The sequence below is a fragment of the Callithrix jacchus genome, chromosome X (assembly GCF_049354715.1).
Source record: "Callithrix jacchus isolate 240 chromosome X, calJac240_pri, whole genome shotgun sequence".
NCBI lineage: Eukaryota > Metazoa > Chordata > Mammalia > Primates > Cebidae > Callithrix > Callithrix jacchus.
In genome coordinates this window covers 74,917,810-74,926,574 of record NC_133524.1, presented here as the reverse complement: position 1 = coordinate 74,926,574, position 8,765 = coordinate 74,917,810, and the positions used below count along the sequence as shown (strand labels likewise).

Here is an 8,765-nt window from a genome sequence, read left to right as displayed (position 1 = left end):
TGACGCAAGAGGGAATACTTCCCAAATCATTTTATGAGACCAACATTATCCTGACACCAAAACCCAGCAGACACTCAAGAAGAAAAGAAAACTTCAGGACAATATCCATGATAAATATAGATGCCAGAATCTTCCATAAAATACTGGCAAACCAATTGCAACAGCACATCCAAAAGCTTATTCACCATGATCAAGTACATTTCATCCCTGGGATGCAGAGCTGGTTCAATGTACTCAAGTCAATAAATGCAATTCACCACATAAACAGAACCAAAGACAAAAACCACATGATTATCTCAATTGATGCAGAGAAGGCCTTTGACAAAATTCAACAGACCTTTATGCTAAAAACCCTCAATAAACTAGGTATTGACAGAACGTGTCTCAAAATAATAAAAGCTATTATGACAAACCAACAGCTAATATCATACTGAATGGGCAAAAACTGGAAGCATTCCCTTTGAAATCTGGCACTAGACAAGGATGCCCTCTCTCACCACTCCTATTCAGTATAGCATTGGAAGTTCTAGCCAGAGCAATCAGAAAAGAAAAAGAAATAAAGTGTATTCAATGAGGAAAGAAGGAAGTCAAACTGTCTCTATTTGCAGACTACATGACTGTATGTTTAGAAGACCCCACCATCTCAGCCCAAAATCTCTTGAAACTGATAAGCAACTTCAGCAAAGTCTCAGGATACAAAATCAATGTGCAGAAATCACAAGCAATCCTATACACCAATAGTAGATATAAAGAGAGCCAAATCAAGAACGAACTGCCATTCACAATTGCTACAAAGAGAATAAAATACCTAGGAATACAACTAACAAAGAATGTAAAGGACCTATTCAAGGAGAAGTACAAACCACTACTCAATGAAATAAGAGAGGAAATGAACAGATGGAGAAACATTCCATGCTTGTGGTTAGGAAGAATCAATATTGTGAAAATGGCCATACTGATCAAAGTAATTTACAGATTCAATGCTATCCCCATCAAGCTATTAATGACCTTCTTCACAGAACTGGAATAATCGACCTTAAACTTCATATGAAACCAAAAGAGATCCCACATAGCCCAGTAAATTCTAAGCAAAAAGAACAAAGCTGGAGGCATCACACTATGGGACTTCAAACTATACTACAAAGCTACAGTAATGAAAACAGCATGGTACTGATACCAAAACAGAGATATAGACCAATGGAACAAAACAGAGGCCTCAGAGGCAACACAACATATCTACAACCATACAATCTTTGATAAACCTGACAAAAAAAAAGCAATGGGGAAAGGAGTCCCTGTTTAATAAATGGTGTTGGGAAAACTGGCTAGCCATGTGCAGAAAGCAGAAACTGGACCCCTTCCTGACACCTTACACTAAAATTAACTCAAGATGGATTAAAGGCTTAAACATAAGACCTAACACCATAAAAACCCTACAAGAAAATCTAGGGGAAACCATTCACGACATAGGCATAGGCAAGGACTTCATGACCAAAACACCAAAAGCATTAGCAACAAAAGCCAAAATAGACAAATGGGACCTAATTAAACTCCACAGCTTCTACACAGTAAAAGAAACAGTCATTAGAGTGAATCAGCAACCAACAGAATGGGAAAAATTTTTGCAATCTACCCATCTGACAAAGGGCTGATATCCAGAATCTACAAAGAACTAAAATAGATTTACAAGAAAAAAAACATCACCTCATTCAAAAGTGAGCGAAGGATGTGAACAGACACTTTACAAAAGAAGACCTGTATGAGGCCAACAAACATATGAAGTAATGCTCATCATAACTGGTCATTAGAGTAATGTAAATCAAAACTACATTGAGATACTATCTCACGCCATTTGGAATGGCGATCATTAAAAAATCTGGAGACAACAGATGCTGGAGAGGATGTGGAGAAATAGGAATACTTCTACACTGTTGGTGGAAGTGTAAATTAGTTCAACCATTGTGGAAGACAGTGTGGCAATTCCTCAAGGACCTAGACATAGAAATTTCATTTGACCCAGCAATCCCATTACTGGGTATATATCCAAGGGATTATAAATCATTCTACCATAAGGACACATGCACACGAATGTTCATTGCAGCACTGTTTACAATAGCAAAGACCTGGAACCAACCCATATGCCCATCGATTATAGACTGGACAGGGAAAATGTAGCACATTTACACCATGGAATACTATGCAGCAGTCAAAAACGATGAGTTCGTGTTTTTTGTAGGCACATGGATGAACCTGGAGACCATCATTCTCAGCAAACTGACACAAGAACAGAAAATCAAACACCACATGTTCTCACTCATAGGTAGGTGTTGAACAATGGGAACACATTTACATGGTTAGGGAAGCATCACACACTGGGGTCTGTCAAGGGGAAATCAAGGAGGGGCAGTGGGCGTGGGGAGTTGGGGAAAGATAGCATGGGGAGAAATGCCAGATATAGGTGATAAAGAGGAAGGCAGCAATTCACACTGCCATTTGTGTACCGATGCAACAATCTTGCATGTTCTGCACATGTACCCCAAAACCTATAATGCAATTAAAAAACAAAGAACTTACCCATGTAACCAAGTACTGCCTATACCCCAATAACTTATGGGGAAAATAGTTTTTAACAGGAAGTAAATAAAATAATACATGTCAAATTATTGGCACAGTTTCTGACATCTGGCTGCCCAAAAAATTAGTCTCCCTCCCCTTCCCCAAGGTAAGATTTAATCATTTCTTCCTTTAGGAATCCATAACACTTTGTTTAAACCTCTGAAATAAACCTGAATTATAATTATTTGCTTGCCTGTTAATATGAACGAGACTCTTTTAGGCCTCAGACTGTCTTGTTTATCCTTCAAATTCCCATAACCTACTACAGAGCCAGAAAGTCAATAAGCAAGAATTACATAAATGTTTCTACCCCAGATGCTAGGCTAAATTTTTTTCCCATAGATCACTCACTACTCTTTATTGCCTTATCAATGGATACTCAAGTCGCTCTTCCTGGGATAGCTTTCTTGTTTTCTAATAAATATTTCAGCGTGGCTTAGCTCAAGTCTCTTCTCCCAGAAACTCTCCCTAGTAATCCAATTGAATCTTTTTTACAAGCTAATACAGCTCTTAGGTGCCTCTAACTGAAATTACCTAATTTAAATAAAGAAGAAAAAACGTTGGAAAGGAACAAGAAGGAGTAGGAAGAAAGACGAAGGCTATAGAATCAGGATTCAAAAAATATTAACAGGATGCACAGGGTGGTCATATCTAAGAAGCATAAAGTGTAGCCCCTCGTCGCAGTCGCTGCCGCCCGGCTGGCTGGGCCTTGCGGCGCGGGGACCTCGGCGGCGCCGCAGTCCCGCGAGCCATGGCCCAGTCAGGCGGGGAGGCTCGGCCCGGGCCCGAGACGACGGTGCAGATCCGCGTCGCCATCCAGGAGGCCGAGGACGTGGACGAGCTGGAGGACGAGGGGGAGGGGGCGGAGACGCGGGGCGCGGGAGACCCTGCCCGGTACCTCAGCCCCGGCTGGGGCAGCGCCAGCGAGGAGGAGCCGAGCCGCGGGCACAGTGGCACCACTGCAAGTGGAGGCGAGAATGAGCGTGAGGACCTGGAGCAGGAGTGGAAGCCCCCGGACGAGGAGTTAATCAAGAAACTGGTGGATCAGATCGAATTCTACTTCTCAGATGAAAACCTGGAGAAGGACGCCTTTTTGCTAAAGCATGTGAGGAGGAACAAGCTGGGATATGTGAGCGTGAAGCTACTCACATCCTTCAAAAAGGTGAAACACCTTACACGGGACTGGAGAACCACAGCACATGCCTTGAAGTATTCAGTGGTCCTTGAGTTGAATGAGGACCACCGGAAGGTGAGGAGGACCACCCCTGTCCCACTGTTCCCCAATGAGAACCTCCCCAGCAAGATGCTCCTGGTCTATGATCTCTACCTGTCTCCCAAGCTCTGGGCTCTGGCCACCCCCCAGAAGAATGGAAGGGTACAGGAGAAGGTGATGGAACACCTGCTCAAGCTTTTCGGGAATTTTGGAGTCATCTCATCAGTGCGGATCCTCAAACCTGGGAGAGAGCTGCCCCCTGACATCCGGAGGATCAGCAGCCGCTACAGCCAAGTGGGGACCCAGGAGTGTGCCATCGTGGAGTTTGAGGAGGTGGAAGCCGCCATCAAAGCCCATGAGTTCATGATCACAGAATCTCAGGGCAAAGAGAACATGAAAGCTGTCCTGATTGGCATGAAGCCACCCAAAAAGAAACCTGCCAAAGACAAAAATCATGATGAGGAGCCCACTGTGAGCATCCACCTGAACAAGTCCCTGAACAAGAGAGTCGAGGAGCTTCAGTACATGGGTGATGAGTCTTCCGCCAACAGCTCCTCTGACCCTGAGAGCAACCCCACGTCCCCTATGGCAGGCCGACGGCACATGGCCACCAACAAGCTCAGCCCTTCTGGCCACCAGAATCTCTTTCTGAGTCCAAATGCCTCCCCGTGCACAAGTCCTTGGAGCAGCCCCTTGGCCCAGCGCAAAGGTGTTTCCAGGAAGTCCCCACTGGCGGAGGAAGGTAGACTGAACTGCAGCACCAGCCCTGAGATCTTCCGCAAGTGCACAGATTATTCCTCTGACAGCAGCGTCACTCCCTCTGGCAGCCCCTGGGTCCGGAGGCGCCGCCAAGCCGAGATGGGGACGCAGGAGAAAAGCCCTGGTGCGAGTCCCCTGCTCTCCCGGAAGATGCAGACTGCAGATGGGTTACCTGTGGGGGTGCTGAGGTTGCCCAGGGGCCCTGACAACACCAGAGGATTTCACAGCCATGAGAGGAGCAGGGCCTGTGTATAAAAACCTTCTATTTTTAATATCAGCTCCACTGAAAACCACCTTTCGTTTTCAAGGTTCTGACAAATACCTGGCATGACAGAATGGAATTCATTCCCCTTTGAGAGATTTTGTATACATGTAGACGTCTTAATTTATCTATCTATAATATACATAAATCGGTACGCCATGGTTTTAAGACCGCCTTCTAGTTCAGGACTCCTGTTCTTCCCAGCATGGCCACTATTTGGGTGATGCCTGACATGTGAGTGTGATGGGCCCGAAGGGCTGTGGGAGGGAGGTTCCCTGGGGAAAGTCTGGCAGCATCTCTCTTCTTTGGTATGGAGTTTTCCCTTCAGTGACTGAGCTGTCCTCGATAGGCCATGCCGGGGCTTCCCAAGGGTCCGGGAGAGTTCTCTTGTGTAACAGCAAGTAGCTAAGCCGACAGCATGGTGTCTTACAGGACCAAATCGATGTTACCTGCCAAGCAAATAAATAATAAAACATCCAAAAAAAAAAAAGAAAAAAAAGAAGAATAAAGTGTAATCAAAAGAAAACTAAAAATGAAAAATCATTCCATTCAGCCCCAAGTAGTATAATTGAAGAATAACAGTTACAGAGAAATGAATTACAGCTCAAGTTAAGATTAGTCAGAAATGGGCAAAGATGAAAGGGCTTGAACTGAGTTCACCATTAAAGGAGGCTTTAAGGAACCTTCTAGATGACTTTTGGACAGGCATGGTTTAAACAGGAGATCCTGGCATAGGAAGGAAAAGTTGAACCAAAGCACTTGATGACACTCTTATCCTGAGATTTTCCAGTTTCATAAAAGGGAAGGATAGAGAGGACTACAGTGGGAGAGGCCACATTGCAGATTATAAGAAGAAATCAAAGTGCAGAGGAGTGAAGCAAAGATATAAAAGGCATAATGAAGGACAAAAAGATACTGGCTTTGAGACCTCTGGAAGATATCAATAGAGAACCTATAGCATGAAAGCTGCTACTAGAGTCTTGCTCATATTCTCAGAGACTTTTCATTTCAGTTTCTCCCTTCCAAGAACTCTCCAAATTATTGAGCCAGGATGGCCCTGCCTCCCTGCAGGCCTGTTGGCATTTGCCCTAGCCATCATGGCCACTGGGTCTCTACCTCTCTATTTCTATTGTCTGAGTAGCCTAAAGCATCATGTTTAGCAGTTACCAGAAAAAAGGACATTGTTGACACAAGACAAAAGATACACAAGCTTTATTTCTCTCTGCTCTCAGTTTTCATCCTTGGAAGCTTTTACATTTCTGGCTCACAGATATAGGGAATCTGAAAGAATTGGAGCTAGTTTTTGAGATGAGTTTTCTTCATATTGGGAGCCAGGAACATGAAACCAGAATGCAAAGGTGGCTCAACATATAAAAATCAATAAATGTAATAAATTAATAGAATAAAAAAGAACAAACCACATGATTATCTCAACCTACAGTTTTCTGATAAAAACACACAATAGGGAAGGTAGAGCAAGATCGCAGAAGAGAAGGCACCACTAATGGTCAGTACCACAAGGACACCAAGATGACAACCACCTACACAGAAAAAAAAAACCTTATAAGAACCAAAAATCAGGTGAGCACTCATAGTACCTGCTTTTAATTTTATATCATGAAAAAAGACACTAAAGAGATAGAGAAAACAGTCCTGAATAGCCAGGGCCAACCATCCCCGACCCCCAGCAGCAGTAGTGTGGTGTAGAAAGCATCTGGGAGATGAGGAAGGGAAAGACAACAATTGTGATACATTAAGTTCAGTGCTGTCTTGTTAGAGCAGAAAAAAAACTACCAAACTCAGCTGATGCCAGTCCATGGAGGGAGCATTTAAACCAACCTTAGCCACAGGGGAATTTCCAATACCAGTGGTGAGAACTTGAGTGCCTTCAAAGCTCACCAAAAAAGACTACAGCATGCTGTATCTCCAAGTAAACTTGAAAGGCAGTCTAGGCCATAAAAATTACAACTCTTAAGTAAGACCCATTGCTGAACTAGGCCCAGGGACAGCGTGCTGGTAGGCACACAACACACTGAGATACCTGCTGGTGCAGTCAAAGGCATCACCCACCCCCTAACTCCAGTCTTCACAATGCAATGTTTCAAAAGAGACCCCTTCCTTCTGCTTGTGGGGAGGAGGGGAAGAGTGGAGAAGACTTTGTCTTGCATGTAGGATACCAGCTCAGCCACACAAGAATAGGGCATCAAACAGAGTAATTATATCCGTATTCCAGGATGTGGTTTTCAGATGAAATTTCTAGACACACACTGGGCCAGAAGGCAACCTGCTGTTTTGAAGGAAAGTAACCAGTGCTGGCAGCATTTATCACCTGTTGAATGAAGAGTACTTGGGCCCTGATGAAGCAGCAGCAATACACAGTTACTACATTGAGGGCCTTGGGTGAGACTCTGAGACTTGCTGGCTTCAGGTATCGGCATGGCCACAAGCTGGCAGAGCATCAAGTGGGCTCTTGGGGTCTCTGATTGCAGGAATTGATGCTTGGATGGCATTTTTGGACCAGCCCTGGTCCAGAGGGAATCCCACTGCCCTGAAGGGTGAGTCTCAAGACAAGCAGTATTTACCACAAGATAAGTTAAGAGCTCTTTGGCATTAAGGTGACATTGGCTCATAGCCTGGCAGTACTTCTTGTGACCTGTGATGGTGGTGGCCATGGAGCAAGAGTGCTCTGCCTTTGGAAAGAGAAGAGAATAGTGGGGAGGACTGCATCTTGTGCTTTGAGTTCCAGATCAGCTGCAATACAATAGAATACCAGGTAGACTTCTATGGTTTGTGATCCAAATTCCTGATTCCCAGACAGTACCTCTGGACCCACCTGGGGCCTGAGGAACCTCCCTACCCCGAAGAAAAAAACACAGTTCTGTCTGGCTTTGCCAACTGGTAATTGTAGAGCCCAGGGCCTTGAGAAAAATTAGGCAGTAGCCAGGGAGCGGCGACAATTGGCAGTGGGTGAGATCCAGTGCTGTACTGACTTCAAGTCTGACCTAGTACAGTCATAATGGTGGTGGCCAGAGGGGTGCCTGTATCACTCCACCAGCAGCTTTAGGTGGCTCAGATCATAAAGAGAGACTCTGTTTAGAGAAAATAAGGGGAAAAAGCAAGAGTCTCTACCTGGTAATTTGGAGAATTCTCCTGGATCTTCTTCATGAACATCAGGTGATACCTCTACAAGTCTGCAAGAACCACAGCATTGCTGTGCTTGGGGTGTCCTGTAAAGCAGATAAAGCTTAGATCACAAACCCAAGTCATTTCAAATATGTGGAAAGCCTTCCCAAGAGGGACAGCTATAAGTCCAGACAGTGAAAACAACAATAATTGCCTAACTCTTCAATGCCCAGATGCCAAAGAACATTTACTAGCATCAACACTATCCAGAAAAACATGACCTCAAGAAATGAACTAAATGAGACACTAGAGACCAATGCTGAAGAAACAGAGGTATATGACATTTCGAACAGAGAATTTAAAATAGCTGTGTTGAGAAAACTCAAAGAAATTCAAGATAACACAAAGAAGGAATTCAGAATTCTATTAGATTAATTTAACAAACATATTTAAATAATTAAAAAGGCAAGCAGAAATTTTGGAGCTAAAAAGTGCAACTGGCATACTGAAGAATGTATCAGAGTTCTTAAATAGCAGAATTGATCTAGCAGAAAAAAATAATATAATTAGCTGGAAAGCAAGCTATTTAAAAACACATAGAGAAAACAAAAGACAAAATAAAAGAAATAAAGCATGCCCATGGAATCTAGAAAATAACTTCACAAAGGTGAATCTAAGGATAATTGGCCTTAAGGAGGCAGGAGAGAAAGAGAAAGTGGTAGAACGTTTTCAGAAAAATAATGAAAGGGAACATCCAAAACATAGAAAATATATAAATATCCACGTATAAGA

At 43.6% G+C, this 8,765-nt stretch overlaps 1 pseudogene across 1 annotated transcript; it reads left to right on the top strand.

The window, feature by feature from the left end:
• Positions 1 to 3,352: 3,352 nt before the first annotated feature.
• LOC100388452 (la-related protein 6 pseudogene) lies at positions 3,353 to 5,390 on the top strand (annotated as a pseudogene). The gene has a single exon (XR_008478870.2). The product of XR_008478870.2 is annotated as a la-related protein 6 pseudogene (transcript).
• The last annotated feature ends 3,375 nt before the right edge of the window (positions 5,391 to 8,765 follow it).